This window comes from Panthera uncia (assembly GCF_023721935.1).
Source record: "Panthera uncia isolate 11264 chromosome A3 unlocalized genomic scaffold, Puncia_PCG_1.0 HiC_scaffold_11, whole genome shotgun sequence".
NCBI classification, from domain to species: domain Eukaryota; kingdom Metazoa; phylum Chordata; class Mammalia; order Carnivora; family Felidae; genus Panthera; species Panthera uncia.
In genome coordinates, this window is record NW_026057578.1 from 88,990,219 (window position 1) to 89,006,312 (window position 16,094).

Consider the following 16,094-nt stretch of genomic DNA (forward strand, 5'->3'; position numbering starts at 1 on the left):
CTCCTGCTCCAGCTCTCTTTCATGAGACCTGCCATTGTCCCCCCATCTCGGCTGCCCACTAGTGAGCAGCCACCCTCTAAGATCTCTAACCACAACATGCCTCATTGAGAACTAGTCTAATCAGAAGTTGGGGTGCTGTTCATGTCCCCTTTGAATGACTTTCTTTGCACCTCTGTGTCCTACAGTGTTTCAGTGAAATACTTCACCCCATTTTGTTTGCAGCCGATCTCTCAGGACACACTCATGAGCCTTCACAGAAGTAATTTCCATTCTTCCTCAATTATGCCTTCTTTTCAATCATTTACATACCCCCAAGAGTTCTAAATCCAGCCCTGTTGACATCAGACTTACATTTTACTTTAAAACTTTTTCTGCATTGAGATGCTTCTTCATAAGTGGAGGAAATTCAAAGACCATGACAATAATAGGAAGAAGAAATAGAAATATCTTTAGGATCCAAGTAATCCTCCCCAAAGCAATGTATTAATCTTGTCATGCCATTTGAAAGTTTGAGTTCTGGCTTGAGAGTGATTCTTGGTGAAAAATTCAGAAAACTATTTGACAAGGCTTAATCATCCATATTCTCTTTAGACATAAAATTACTCTAGCATAGAGCTGTATTCTGGAGGATAAAGGGTAAGAAGCTCTGGTGGTAATTGGAGGACACAGAAAGTGACTCTCGGGGGAATAATAAAATTGATACAGGAATAGAAAAAACAAGATAGTGCTTCCAATGATTGTAAAATAAATTCTATTTGCCATTATTGAAGAGTGTGCTGTCAGAGGGAAAGTAGACTAGAGAGGCACAAGCTATGGGGTTTTTTTGCAAAGTGAGAAGTGAGTAAAGATACTGAAGTCTAGACATCCAGGGAAGTTTGGTTCAGGCTGGTGGTGGGGATGCCAGTGGAATGAGATGGTTATGGTTCTGCAGATCAGCAGTAGCAGGAGCAAGGGCTGAGTACACAAAGCACTTGCTCTCCCATGAGGGCTAACCTGTAGCTTTCCTGTTACTTGTGGCAGAGTTAGGTGGAGTGGATAAAGTGAAACTAGTATAACCTTGGCTTTCCACAGATTTAGGAGATAGAAAACCTTCCAGCACTTAGGTGTTAGAAAACCACGTGGCCTGCTTGGGCTGCAAACAGGTCTTTTAGTGAGTATGCATCACTTCCCATACTCATAGGAACATTAGGGTCCCTTCTCTTTTTATGTTCATTGTTAGACAACCCCATTTCTCTTTATCCAAGTTTCTGCTTCATGATATCCCTACTTTTGGCCAAAATCTCATGGAATGTGCATTTGCCTCAGCAATGGCTGACACTGTGACATTCAGAGTGGTTTCCAAAGGCAGCAACCATCACGAATGCCTCTTGGTCACTATAGACATGCAGAGCTTTATCTCTGCTTGACAGGTTAGAGCCTGAAGTTATCTTAGAAATCAACTTCTTCCATGTGATAGTTTATAGTTTATTAGGCCAACAGTTATTTATTGATGATCCCCTACGCTAGATGCTGGAGCTACAGAGATGAACAAGACAGAGTGAATCCTACACTGATGGCATTTACAATGGACAGACAGGGGTAAGATTGGGTGTGATGAAATTCCATTGGGGCAGCCCCTACCCTTGCATTGAGGGATCAGGGAAGGTTTCCTAGAGCCAATGACAGATGAGCTGGAACCAAAGGATGAGAAGGAGCAGCCAGGCAAAGTGAAGGCAGGAAACTGAGGTCAGAGAAATTAAGAGTAGAGCCAGGACTATTTCTCAAACCCTCAAATTCCCAGTACCTTGTTTATTCATGGAACATAGAATGGTAAATCCTAAGCCGTAGAGTTACAGAGAAGAAATCATACCCTCTTCCTTCAACAATCCCATTGTCTGATAGAGAAATAAGTACATAAACAAACACAACATGATGAGATAAACACTTTGATAGCTTCAAGCACCAAGAATTTATTATGTGTTCAAAGGTGACATTTTACTCTGACTGTGGTCAGGAAGGGGGATCAGGTGATTTTGGAGGTAAATTTGGATGAAAATTAGGTGGTCACCAGGTAAAGGGACCAAGGAAAGCAGTTCAGATACTTTCCTGGGAAGCCTCCTTTTCCTTTGGAAGGCTCAGAAGCACCCAATCCAGTGGCATATTTGATGAATTATGAGTCATTCAATATGACTGGAACACGTGTATGGGAAAGGGAAGGAGATCAGGAAATGGGACTAGAGAGGCAGGCAGAAGCCACATTCCCGAGGGATTTGTAGTGGGTTATGTTAAAAAGTTAGAAATTATCCTTGAAACAATGGAAGCTAGTGAATGACTTAATTTGAGACTAGCCACATTTTTTTTCCTTGAAAGAACACTTTATCGATAATATGGAGAATGTGTGGGGAAAGGTAAGATTAAGGTAGGGAGACTAGAGGAAAAGCCATCAAAGGAGTCCTTGTGTCTGTGGTTGTCTGAATTAAAGCAGTGTGAATGAAGGGAAGTAGAGGATTTTGAGAAATACTTAGGAGTGAAATTAAGGTTCTGACTTGCCTGAGACCTTCCTGGTTTTAGCAGTGAGAGTTCAAAATGCTAGAACTCCTCAATCCTGGGAAAAGTAGGATGATTGGTCATCCTCGATGGAATTAACCCTGCAGTGAGAGGGATAGGTAGAAAGAGAAGTCAAAGGTGACTTTCAGGGTTTTAGATGGTCATCTCGGCCAACAATGGCAACATTTATTAAGATAGGGAAATATAGAGAAGAGTTGCAGAGTTGGGATCTGGGTAATATAAAAAAGTTATTTTGGACATGATGGGTTTAGGTGATTATGCTATATCCATTGGAGATTTTTAGATGGTGGGATATGGTTCTAGAGCTCAATCATCAGAGCTGAGTTGCAAATAGAGACTTGGGAGTCAAGTATAGATAAATAGTATTTGGAAAGACTTCTGGTCAATATGGAAAACAAAGCAGACACAGGAAAACCTCTGTCCTCTGTCTGTTAACTATCATCTATCTATCTATGCCAGATAATTTGGAATCAGTTTACTTTAAACATATAGTCAATATTTAAAATATAAAAGTAAATTTTTAGGGATCAGAAATGAAGAGAAAATCCTAAACCATTGTGCTGAGCTACATTGTAAACAAAGATCCAAGAGACGAATAGGGAATCTTGTGGACACTAACTTTTTATGTAAGGTCTAAAGTCAAGGATCTAAACTGAAACAGGACCCTCTGTATGAAGTTGGACATCAGGAAGGGGCTGCCTTATCTCTGAATGAGCATGAAGCAGGCCACCTGTTCTGAATCATTCTGGGAAAAGGGTAATTTCAGAGAAATCAGAACCTCAGTCTAACGCTGCATAGATTTCCTTGTGATGGATGTCCTGTGGGAAACATTCCTGCTGAAAAAACAAAGCACATGAGGCAACAGCGTGAGGGTAGACAATCCCTAACATGAGAATCAGAAAGCACAAAAAAATGACAGAATTCACAGATAATAAAGCATTCTGGAAGAGACTTTAAAATAAATTTGTTTAAAAATTTACAGGAATAAGGGAAGGAATAAAATATCTAAGACTAGCGTGGGGCATTATGAATAAAGAACAAGTAGACAAAATAAATATTTAGAATAAAAAACATTTATTGAAATTAAAAAAATCTGAATAAATAGGTTAAACATAAGACTAGATAGCTAGAGAATTAGCAAACTGAAATATATGAAGAAATGACCCAGAATGTAGCACAGAGGGATAAAGAGATGGAAAATATGAAAAAGAAATTAAAATATATTTAGAACCTAATGAGTAGCTTTAATATACATCTAAACAGCATTCAAGGAGGGCCTAAAGAGTGTAAGGGAGAGAGAATTTCTAAAGGAATATTGGTGAACAGTTTTTCAATATTAAAAACTGGTGTGGGTCTTTAGAGAAAAATGATATGCCAAATCCTCAGCAGGATAAGTCAAAGAAATCTATACTTAGACAACTTGTAATAAAATTTCAGCCATCATGGATATTGAGAAAACCTTAAAAGCTACCAAAGAGAAAGCACAGATTATTTATAAAGAAATGACATTCAGACTGACAGCAGATTTCTCATCAACAGCAGATGCCAGGGACAAAGAAAAACCATCTTCCCAGTGCTGAGGGAGGAAAGAAAACCCAGAACTCTATGTAAGATTAAATGGTCACTCAAGAATAAGGGCTAAATAAGAATATTTTCATAAAGAAATTTATTGCCCACAGGCACATCCTCAAGCAATTGCTGAAGGATTCACTTCAGTAAGAAGTATATTGAAATCAGGAAAAAAATGGTGAGGAGAATAATAGTTGAACAAAGATATTTGTAAAATGCAATCTGATAATGATTGACTAAAAAATATTTTTAAAAAGTTTTATTCAAAAATAAGGTGAAATTATGTGTTCAACAACAACATGGAATATGGGAGAAGTTTTCTTTGTGGAAATGTTCTAAGGTACTTATGCAGGGGGGTGATAGGTATATGAGTAATTTTGGAGTAGAGTATGCACTTTACAATTTAAGGATGGCATGCAAAGCATAAGAGACTGTTAAAAACTGAGAACAAACTGAGGGTTGATGGGGGGTGGGAGGGAGGGCAGGGTGGGTGATGGGTATTGAGGAGGGCACCTTTTGGGATGAGCACTGGGTGTTGTATGGAAACCAATTTGACAGTAAATTTCATATATTAAAAAATAAAAAAAAAAAAAAAAAGGATGGCATGGAAGCAGCCTCAGTATCCACTGATAGACCAACACACACAATGGAATATTACTCAGCCGTAAAAAAAATGAGATCTTGCTATTTGTGACAACATGGATGGACCTAGAGGATATTATGCTATGTGAAATAAGTCAGACTAAGGAAGACAAATACCTTATGTTTTCACTCATATGTGGGAATATAAAAACCAAAACAAACAAATAAACAAAAAAAAAAAGGCAGCATCAGACCTATAAGTACAGAGAAAAAACTTATGGTTGCCAGAAGGCAGGGAGGTGGAGGATGGGCAAAATTGGTGAAGGGGAGTGGAAGATACAGACTTCTGATTATGGAATGAATAAGTCATGGGGACAGAAATCACAACATAGGGTATATAGTTAATGATATTGTAATAGTGTTGTATGGTGATAGATGGTACCTATACTTGTGGGCATGGCATAATGTATAGAGAAGTTGAATCACTGTATTGTACATCTGAAACTAATGTTAACATGTGTCAACTATACTCAAAAATTAAAAAAAAAATAACATAGAGTTTAAGGATGGCAACAAAGATAATATAAACAAAATAATTTCCAAAACAGTAAAGGAAAAAAAGGAAAAGGGAAAGAAAGGAATTAAATAAATTCAACAAATGACAGGGAGAGAGGAAAAAGATACATCATAAAAAACACCAAGTAAAATGGTAGAAATAAGGGACACCTGGGTGGTTCAGTCGGTTAAACAACCAACTTTGGCTCAGGTCATGATCTCACGGTTTGAGTTTAAGCCCTGCATCAGGCTCATTTCTGTCAGCACAGAGCCTACTTCAGATCCTCTGTAAATAAAAAAAAATCATTAAAAAAAGAAATAGGATCTGGGGTGCCTGAGTGGCTCAGTTGTTTAAGCATCTGACTCTTGATTTCAGCTCAGGTCATGATCTATCTCACAGTTTGTGAGTTCAAGCCCTGCACCAAGTTCTGTGCTGATGGTGCAGAGCCTGCTTGGGATCTTCTCCCTCTGCCCCTCCCCTGCTTATGCACACACACACTCTCTCTCTCAAAATAAATAAACTTTTTTTAAAAACTTGGGAATTTATTCCAACATGACTGATGTATTAGGGGGTATTTGGAGCATAATAGAAAATTTACATTTACTTTTGTATGATTCTGTCTGCAAGAAACACTGGATGGATACTGAAAAGGACACCCTACTGGACCAAGCTGTGTAGGAGTACACAGGATGCAAGTGTTCCAAACATCCATCGGCTCCTCGGTTCACCCCAGGTGCTGTAAGCCACACCCATCCACACCTGCTTCTAGATGGCCCTCCTTCCACAGCGTCCTAAGAACTGCCAGCCTCCTGACAGCTACTTCCACAAGCAAACTTCAGGTGTTTTCAAGGTAAAATGTCAAATCTTTTGCAGTATGTCTGTATTTCTTAACTGAATAAAACCTATAAAACTGTGCTACTATGTTTTTCTATCTTTTAAAAAATATGCTACTGATGATGTTTTTGAGTATTGTTCCTCTAAACCCACTTTTCTCATAAGCCCTGTGATTTTTTTTTTAAATTGTTACTGTTTATTTATTTTTGAGAGAGTGAGCGTGAGTGGGGAGGGGCAGAGAGAGAGGGAGATGCAGAATCTGAAGCAGGCTCCAGGCTCTGAGCTGTTAGCACAGAGCCCAATGTGTGGCTCAAACTTGAAATTGATGAGGTCATGACCTGAGCCAAAGTCAGACATTAACCGACTGAGCCACCCAGGAACCCCATAAGCCCTGTGATTTTTACTGCCATCACAGATTTTTACCATCACAATGTGGTAATTTTAAGAATGTATATGTCATATCACAGTGGAAGTCACTGTATATTTAAACATTAACTACCAGAGTATAATAACATAAAAGGTTTAATATTAAAGGAATGAGCTATACTAGCAAAAATAAACCAAAAGAAAGTTGAGGTAACAATTTTAATATCAGACAAGGAAGAATTTAAAATAAAATGTATTAATAGAGTAAAGATGTTTGGGTTACAGGAAAAGATTGGGGGGTCAGTCTTTATTGGGAAGAACATCTCCACTGAAACTGGGAAGGAAGAGGTTAGGATGAGCCGGAATAAATGTGTCCCCAGAGGAGTAGGGATGGATATTGGGGAAACTCCTGCCTGGTACCTGTATTCTGCCTTGGAAGCAGGAAGAAATCAATGTGGCAGTATGAACAATAGCTCCCAAGGGTGTCCCTGTCCAAATCCCTGGAACATGTGAATATATTACCTTGTATGGCCAAAAGGACTTTGCAGATGTGATTAAGTTAAATGTTTTCATATGGGGATATTATCCTGGGTTATCCAGGTGGGCCCAATATAATCACAAGTGTCTGTAATTAAGAGGAAGGCCGTGGGAGCAAAGTCAGAGTAGGAGATGTGACCACAGAAACAAAGGTGGTAGTGATGTGAGAAGAGGGGCGGGAGGGAGGCCTTCAGAAGCTTTGAAAAGCAAGGAAACAAATTCTCTCCTGCAGTCTCCAAAAGGAACACAGCCCTGCCGGTATCTTGATTTGAGACTTCTGACCTCCAGAACTGTAAGAGAATACATTTATACTGTTCATGTGAAGTCACTACCTCTGTGGTAATTTGTTACAGCAGTAGCAGAAAACGAACAACACCAGCTCCCGTATGTAAGAAGAAAGCCCTTATGACAAGGGCTTGAGGAAAGTGAAATGCTCACTGTAGAGACCAGGAGAGGAAGCTGGGGAGGGACACACACACAGGTTTCTAGGCAGCAACAAAGCCCAGCATATATTGGCAACCTTGAATGTATCATGAGACCAGTGGTTGTGCAGGAAAAGAAAAGGCAGAAAACTGGGTTCATTCGGAACCGGAGTTTTTCTAGGCAAGTGTGGCAGAGGAATTCATAGGCAAGAGAGAACTGCAACATGCAGCCTCAGCTGGCTACAGGATTTGTCTAGAAACCTCCTTTGATACTACAACTTGAGTAGTTGTGACAGGGAATGTATGTCCCTCAAAATCTAAAATATTTTCTATCAGACCCTTTATGAAAAAAGTTTGCCAAACCCTGCTCTGTAGTATGGCTGCTTTGGCGAAGTTGAATGTGAAAATCTTCACTGGTCATATCCTTTTTTTTTCCTTCTGTTTTCCTCTCTTGGTTCTTCTGTCCCATTAAGTGGGTTGTTACTTTCTCTGTTGCCTCACCTGAGCTCAGAGCTGGTTATTAGAACACCATACGCAGCAAGCATCCTGCTGCTGGCAGGAGGCCTGTTCTGTAGAAGCAGACCGACTGTCGACCTCTTCTGAGGAAGCTCCCCTGACCCCTGGGCTCTATGTACTCTTCACACTTCTGAGGCAAGAAAACTCAGTCCATTCAGATCCCCCTTCACCTTTTCTGAGTCAAGTGACCCATATACTCATGTAAGGACAATGTCAAATCTCTCTCCCTACTCTAGATCTCTAGGCATCAAGTTCTTTCCAAGATTCCCTGCTTCCTGATTCTCTCATCTCTGGGCTGTGATGCTCTTCTCCTGATATGTGTCCTTCCCATGAGGAGAAAGACCCATAGCAGTTCTCTTTGCTGAGACTTCACAAAAAGTCTCAATCATTATACTTAAAGCCCACAGGCCTGAGAAGTCCTTTGGCTTGGGAGAAGCAAATAGCTCAGAACTGGAAATTGGGAAGGAAAGGAAATTATTGTCAAATCCTGCTGTTTGCAGAATCTTTATTTGTTCAATAAATACTTACTGAAAACCTACTTTGTTCCCAGCACCCAGCTAAGTAATGAAAACATTGTGCTGAGCAAAACAAGAATGATGCCTTCCTTCAAGGAAGCTAGTGGACAAGACAGACATTGAAAAAGTGATCCCATAAATAGATTCATAATTATGAATCTCGATAACTGCTTTGAAGGAAGAGTCTGGGATGATATAAGAAAGCACAATTGAGAGCTGAGTGAGTCACACACATGCCCACAAACTGATTAATGCTTAAATCACTCAGTTTTGCCACTGTAATCCCTCTCTGAGAATATTTTTGAATTTGCTTTCAGCACCGTTTTTCTCATGAAAGCATCCTCTGCCCTGGCCATGTTCACTGAGGATATGCTATATTAATATTTACAAGCAGTAATAAGCCTCATAAGGTTAAACCTTTTGGAAACATCTGGCTTTTCACTCTAAAGTGATCCCAGGTTGAAGCTATGTTATCCTGAATTACTAAGCAGAACAAAAGTGACAAGACTGTTCATCACTGATAAAATATTTCCTCCAGCGAACAAGCATGAAGATTCTTAGATATGTTTACAAGATGTTGTGGTTGGGGTGAGGGAAGGATAAGGGATAAAGGTGGGGGCACAGCTGGCTTCTGAACTAATTTCCCGGAAATATAAAGCTCAGTAGTAAATGACTGTGACAAAGCATCATTTCTTCATCAAACTGAAATGAATGAAAGTGAAGGTGATATTCTTTGAACCAGTCATTGTTACAGCCTTTGCTTTTTATTGCTGGGAGGAATTGTGCCATAATAATATAATAAAATAATATAATTTATATATACTCACTTTGCATATATAAATTACGATTATATGTATATATATAATCTCATATACATATATATGTAATTATAATCATATATATATATATATATCCACAGTGACTATACATGGAGGAGAATGGTGAAAAGGAAATATAATGTCTAAGATTAATCCAGGATTTCTGATTTTTAAAATAGTTTTAATTTATATTAATTGATTATAAGTAAGAAAAATTATTTCCAATATATGTTTTGACCATTTGGGGAATTAAATTGTTAGTTCATATCACTTATCTATATTCCGCTAGGGGTTTCAGGTTTTCCTTGTTCCCTTATGTTAATCATTCTAGATGGATAGATATGGATATAGATATAGATATAGATATAGATATATAGAGATAACATCATTTTATTACAGTCAAAAATACATTACATTCAAAATGTTAGCTGTCTTTTACAGTACAGTAGTATTAACTCTATGCACATTGTTGTGTAACAGATCTCTAGGACCTTTTCATCTTTCTAAACTGAAACTCTATATCCATTAAACAACTCTCCTTTTTCTCCTCTCCCAAGTCCCTGACAATCACCATTCTACTTTCTATTTCTAAGAGTTTGACTATTTTATTTTTTTAGTTTTTTTTTAAATTTTTTAATGTTTACTTTTAATTTTTTTTAATGTTTATTTTTGAGAGAGACAGAGACAGAGTGTGAGCAGGGGTGGGGCAGAGAGAAAGGGAGTCAGAATCCAGAACAGGCTCCAGGCTCTGAGCTGTTAGCACAGAGCCCGACGCAGGGCTCGAACTCACAAACCCTGAGATCATGACTTGAGCTGAAGTAGGACGCTTAACCGACTGAGCCACCCAGGTGCCCCTTTTAATGTTTATTTTTGAGAGAGAGAGAGACAGAGAAAGACACAGAGTGCCAGTGGAAGAGGGGCAGAAAGAGAGAAGGAGACACAGAATCTGAAGCAGGCTCTAGGCTCTGAGCTGTCAGCACAGGGCCTGATGTGGGGCTGGAACTCACAAACCATGAGATCATGATCTGAGCTGAAGTCAGACACTTAACTAACTGAGCCACCCAGGCAGCCCTGAGTTTGACTATTTTAGATATCTCATATAAGTCAAATCATTCAGGCTTTGTCTTTTTGTGATTGGCTTATTTCATTTAATATCCTCAAGATTCATCCATGTTATATATAGCATGTGAAAAGATTTCCTTCTTTGTTAAGGCTGAATAATATTCTATTGTATATATACCATGTTTTCTTTATCCATTGACCTGTTGATGACATTTAGGTTGCTTCCACCTCTTAGCTGTTGCAAATAATGTTGCAGTAAACATGGTTGTGCAAATATGTCATTATGATTCTGTTTTCGACTTTTTGATAAATACCTAGAAGTAGGATTGCTGGATTGTATGTTAATTCTATTTTTAATTTTTTGACAAATGTCCATATTGCTTTCTATAGCAGCTGCATCATTTTACATTCCCACCAGTAAATAGTGCACCAGGGTTTCAGTTTCTCCACATCCTCATCAACATTGTGGTTTTTCAATTTTTTTTATAATGGCTGTCCTAATGGGCATGAGGTGATATCTCATTGTGGTTTTGATTTATATTTTTCTAATGAGTAGTGATATTGAGAATCATTTTAGATGGTTGTTGGTCATTTGTGTATCTTTGGGGAAATGCCTGTTTTTTATGTATTTTGTTTGTTTTTTCCTGTCTTTTAAATTGAAAAATTTTAATTATAAGAGTTCTCTGTATATTCTGGATATTAACCTCTTATCAGATATATGGTTTGCAAATATTTTATTCCATTCCATAGGTTGCCTTTTTACTATATTGTTTCCTTTGCTGCAGAGAAGTTTTTATGTTTGATGTGGTCTCATTTGTCTATTTTTGCTGTTATTTTTTGCTTGTGTTTTTGATATCATATCGAAGAAATCATTGTCAAAGCCAATGTGCCAATGTAATAAAGCTTCCCCCTATGTTTCCTTTTAGGAGTATTGTGGTTTTAGGCCTTACATTTAGATCTTTAATCTACTTTGTGTTAATTTCTGTACTTGGTATAAAATAAGTGTCCAACTTTGTTATTTTGCACTTGAATATCCAATTTTCTTAACCTTATTTGTTGGAAAGACTCCCCTTTCCCTATTCTGTAGCCTTAGCACCTTTGCCAAAGATCAGTTGACTGTATATGTGAGGATTTATTTTCAGGTTCTCTACTCTGTTATGCTGGTCTATATGTCTGCCTTTATGCCAGTATCATATTTTTGTGATTACTGTAGCTTTGTAATATGTTTTAAAATCAGGAAGTGTGAGGCCTCCAGCTTTGTTTTGCTTTCTTAAGATTATTTTAAATGTTTAGCGTCCTCTGAGATTACATATGAATTTCAGGATTTTTTTTTCTATTTCTACACAAAACATCAATGGAATTTTGGTAGGAATTACATTAAATCTATAGATCATGTTGGGTAATATGGCTACTTTAACAATATTAAATCATCCAGTCCATGAATGTAGGATGTTTCTATTTATTTGTGCCTTCTTTAATTTCTTTCAGCAATGTTTTGTAATTTCAGAGCACACATTTTTGCCTCCTTGATTAAACTTTCTCCTAAATATTTTATTTTTTTTGAATGCTATTATAAATGGAATTTTTTCTTAATTTTTTTTCAGATTATTCAGTTAGTTTATAGAAATGCAACTGAGTTTTGCATATTGATTTTATATCCTACAACTTTGCTGAACTTTTTTATAGTCTAACAGGTTTTTTTGTGGAATATTTGGGATATTCTACATGCATACAAGATCATGTCACCCGTGAACAGAGATAATATTACTTCTTCCTTTCCTATTTTGATGCCTTTTATTTCTTTTTCTTAGCTAATTATTTTGGCTAGGTCTTCCAGTAATATGTTGAATGGAAGTGGTAAGAATGGGTATCCTTACGTTGTTTGTGATCTTAAAGAAAAAAACTTTCAATTTTTCACCATTGAGTATGATGTTAGTTGTGGACTTTCCATATATGTATGACTATACATAATGTGGTAATTTCCTTGTATTCCTAGTTTGTTGAGTGTTTTTATCATGAAGAATGTTGAATTTTGCCAAATGCTTTTTCTACATTGAGATAATCATGTGGTTTCTTTTTTCGTTCTGTTAATGTGGTTTATTACATTGATTGATTTTTGTGTGTTGAACCATCCTTGCACTTCAGGAATAAATCGTACTTGGTCATGATGTACAATCTTTTTAATATGTTGTTGAATTTGATTGAAGTATTTTGTTGACGATATTTTTTATCAATATTCATCAGAGATATTGGTCTATAGTTTTTTTTTGGGCAGTATCTGTCTGATTTTAGTATCAGGGCAATACTGGTCCATCTACTGAGTTTGGAATTGTATTTCCTATTCAATTTTTTGAAAGAGTTTTATATGGTGGCTTCACTGGTGAGTTCTACCAAACATTTAAGCAGGAATTAATACCCATCATCTGTGACTCCAAAGAAAGAGTATAGATTTTTCTATTTCTTCATGATTCATTCTTGGTAAGTTGTATGTTTCTAGAAATTTATCCATTTTTTTCCTAAACTATCTAATTTGTGGACACATAATTGTTCATAGTTGACTGTTATGATCCTTTTCATTTCTATGGCATCAGTTATAATGTCTCCTCCTTCATTTCTGATTTTTGTTATTTTGAGTATAGTTTTTCCTAGTCTAGGTAAGAAATTATTGGTTTTGTTTATCTTTTCAAAAAATCAACTTTTCATCTCACCGATTTTTTCCCCATTGTGTTTCTATTCTCTATTTCATTTATTTCTGCCCTAATATATATTTTTCCTTTCTTCTTCTAACTTTGGTTTAGTTTGTTCTTCTTTTTTCAGTTCACTGTGAAAGAAAATTTTATAGCATTAAGTAAAAGGTAATTTAGAGAGTTCAATAAATGGAAGCTACTTGATCATTTTTATAATCTATGAAAAGAGATAATGATACAAGTTGAATCACAAATCAGTGAAGAAGAGATTCAATAAATGGCTCTAGAACAATGGATTAATTATTAGGGGAAAAATCAATTTATACCTTTACCTCATATTACAAAACAAAACACATCCCAAAAGAATTAAAAAGTTAAGTGCAAAAAATAACTTCCAACAGTAAAATTCTGATTAAAAGCAAGAAAAAATAAGAATGCAGCCAATGCTATTTTTATTTGATGTTGCTCTAGAAATGCTAGTCAATAAACTATAATGAACCTTAAGTGAAGTTGAATACTGGAAAAGGAAAGTCAAAATATGAAAAAAATATTGACAAAAAAAATTAACTATAAATTATGAGAGCATAAAAAATAGAAGAATAGTTAGTATAAATATGAGTTGAGTAAAATAGCCAGATATAAGGTAAATATTTTTAAAAAATCAATTGCTTTCCTATAAATCAGTAGTAATATAAATATATAATGGGAATAGATGCCACTCTTAATTGCAATGGCAGTGAACATACACACAGAGAGATTAGTTAGAAATAACTTTAACAAAAAGTGTGGGAATTACTAAAAAGTCTTTATAATTTTACTGATTATTACAATGGAATTAGGAAAACTAAATAACAGTGTAATTTTATCCTGACATTACTCTACAGTAATTGTAATCAAATTTGCAATGAGTTGTTTTGAAACTTGTCAAAATAATTCTATAGTTAACCTGGAAGAAGAAACATGAAAATACTAAATGAGAAATCTTCAGGGGAAAAAGACAGCAATGAATGGGAATGGGAATGTGTGGAAGGGTAGTTGGTAACACAGAAGAGTAAAACATGTTATTAAGCTACAATAATCAGTGTGAAACTGCTGCAATAATTGTTAGATTAATAACATAGACACAAAAATGGACACAAAATGCATTATGATAAAGGAAAAATCACAAACTAATGATAAAAGAATAAATGAATTTTTCAAGAAGTGATGTGAGGAAGATTGATTAATTGGGGAAAGAAAGTTAGATTCTTAACTTATGGTTCTACATCCCCAAATGCAAAATTTTAACTACAAAAACTTCAACAATAAAATAATCAGAATAAAACAAAGGTGTACATTTGTTAGGTCTTATATGGAGAGTATCTTATTAAACAGGATTCAAAAATGTTACAAGCCTTATATAAAAATACATAGGAAAAAAGATAGGGGGAGATATACCAAATATTAGCAGTATCTATCTAAATGGTAGATATTGGGTAATTTCAGTATTTTTCTTGATACATTTCTATAGTGTTCAAATTTTCTACAATGAGCATGATTTACTTTGATTATGTAATAAAGTTTTTTATATAAAAATAATCACAACATTATTTATAAATGTTAAGTGAAAATTCAAAATATAAATGTAAAATTAAGAAGTATAAAATATAGAGGGGAAATTATTTCCAACCTAGAATTCTATATCCAGCAATATCGTCAATAGAATATGAAGTAATTAAATTAATTTCAGAATTCAAAAGGTTGATAAAGTGTGTCTGGCTGATAGAGTTGGGTAAGTACTGGCTAATTCATCAACCCATTGCTTAGTCTCCTTGGCCCTCATTATGTCTCTACATTTATCCTAAGGGGAGGATATCAGTATCTGATGAGTTCATGCAGCTTCAAAGGCTTTTCTACTAATGGATTCATTAACCTCAAGTAAAACGCAGGATAGGGCCTGGTCTGCTTTTTAGGTTTGTAGTAGCCTGGAAAGATGGTTGTTCCAAGGATCAGAGGGAGTGAGTTCTATACCAACTCTTCCAATACAAAGCTGTGTAATCTTGGGTAATTTGTTTATTTTCTGTTCTTATCTTTTTCTCCTTGGCTAAATACAGTTAAAACTACCATAATAAAATTCTATAACTTGTAAATTAGCTTGCATATTACTTTCAAAACCATAAAGCCCTGTAAAAAAAAAATCACTATTGAAAATTTTCTATCTACTCAGATACCGTCTTGCCACATAAATCTTCCTACTGACTTCTGAAAGGAATTATGCAAATGTTTTCAGTAACAGTTATTTAAAAATTGCTGGATCTGAGGAGAGTTGTTATCTAGAGACAATGTTTTATTTATAATATTTGGGATTAATTAAGATGGAAACTGATAGTGAAATGGGCCAAGTCTAATTTACACCTCTTTCTTTAGTATTATGGAATTATAGAAGTATGGTTTTCTTGGATCTCTGGTGCCTCTAGGATTGTTAGTTAATGGATGGGCTTAGTTTCAGGGATGCTCGAATTTAATGAGTAGCTGCATTATACAGGGACTTAGTCAGGCCTTCACCTGTGTATTTCTACAACCTAAGAGAGTGCAGGGATGGCTGCATTTGCTTGTGGTGGGCCAATCTTTTTTAAGTAAATAAATAATTGACAAGATCCAGAAAAGTCAGCTACAACTAGGAGTGCATGTGTGCTTACCAGCAGAGGATTAAAAACCAATTTCACACCTGATAAATAAGGTACAACTGATCTGATTACACTATAAAGATTTCAAACAGTCCTTCCCTTTCTAAGGCCACATTTCTTTGTCAAAGGTAGGGAACATCACAGTCTTGCTTTCTTAGCAGCAGTTCATGTGGAAGAACAAATATACGCAGGGGCTAAAAGTTTTAGAGCCAGGCACACCTGGACTTAATGTTTTAGCTCTGCCAAACACAAGCTGTATAAACACAGGCAAGTTAACCACTCTGAGCCTCAATTCACTCATCTGTAAATTGGGAATGATATTGCTATTATCTTCCTCAAGGGCAGTTTGGAGGAGTAAAGGAGATAATGTGTATGTCTTGAGCACTAACTACATTGATCACATACATGATAGTAATA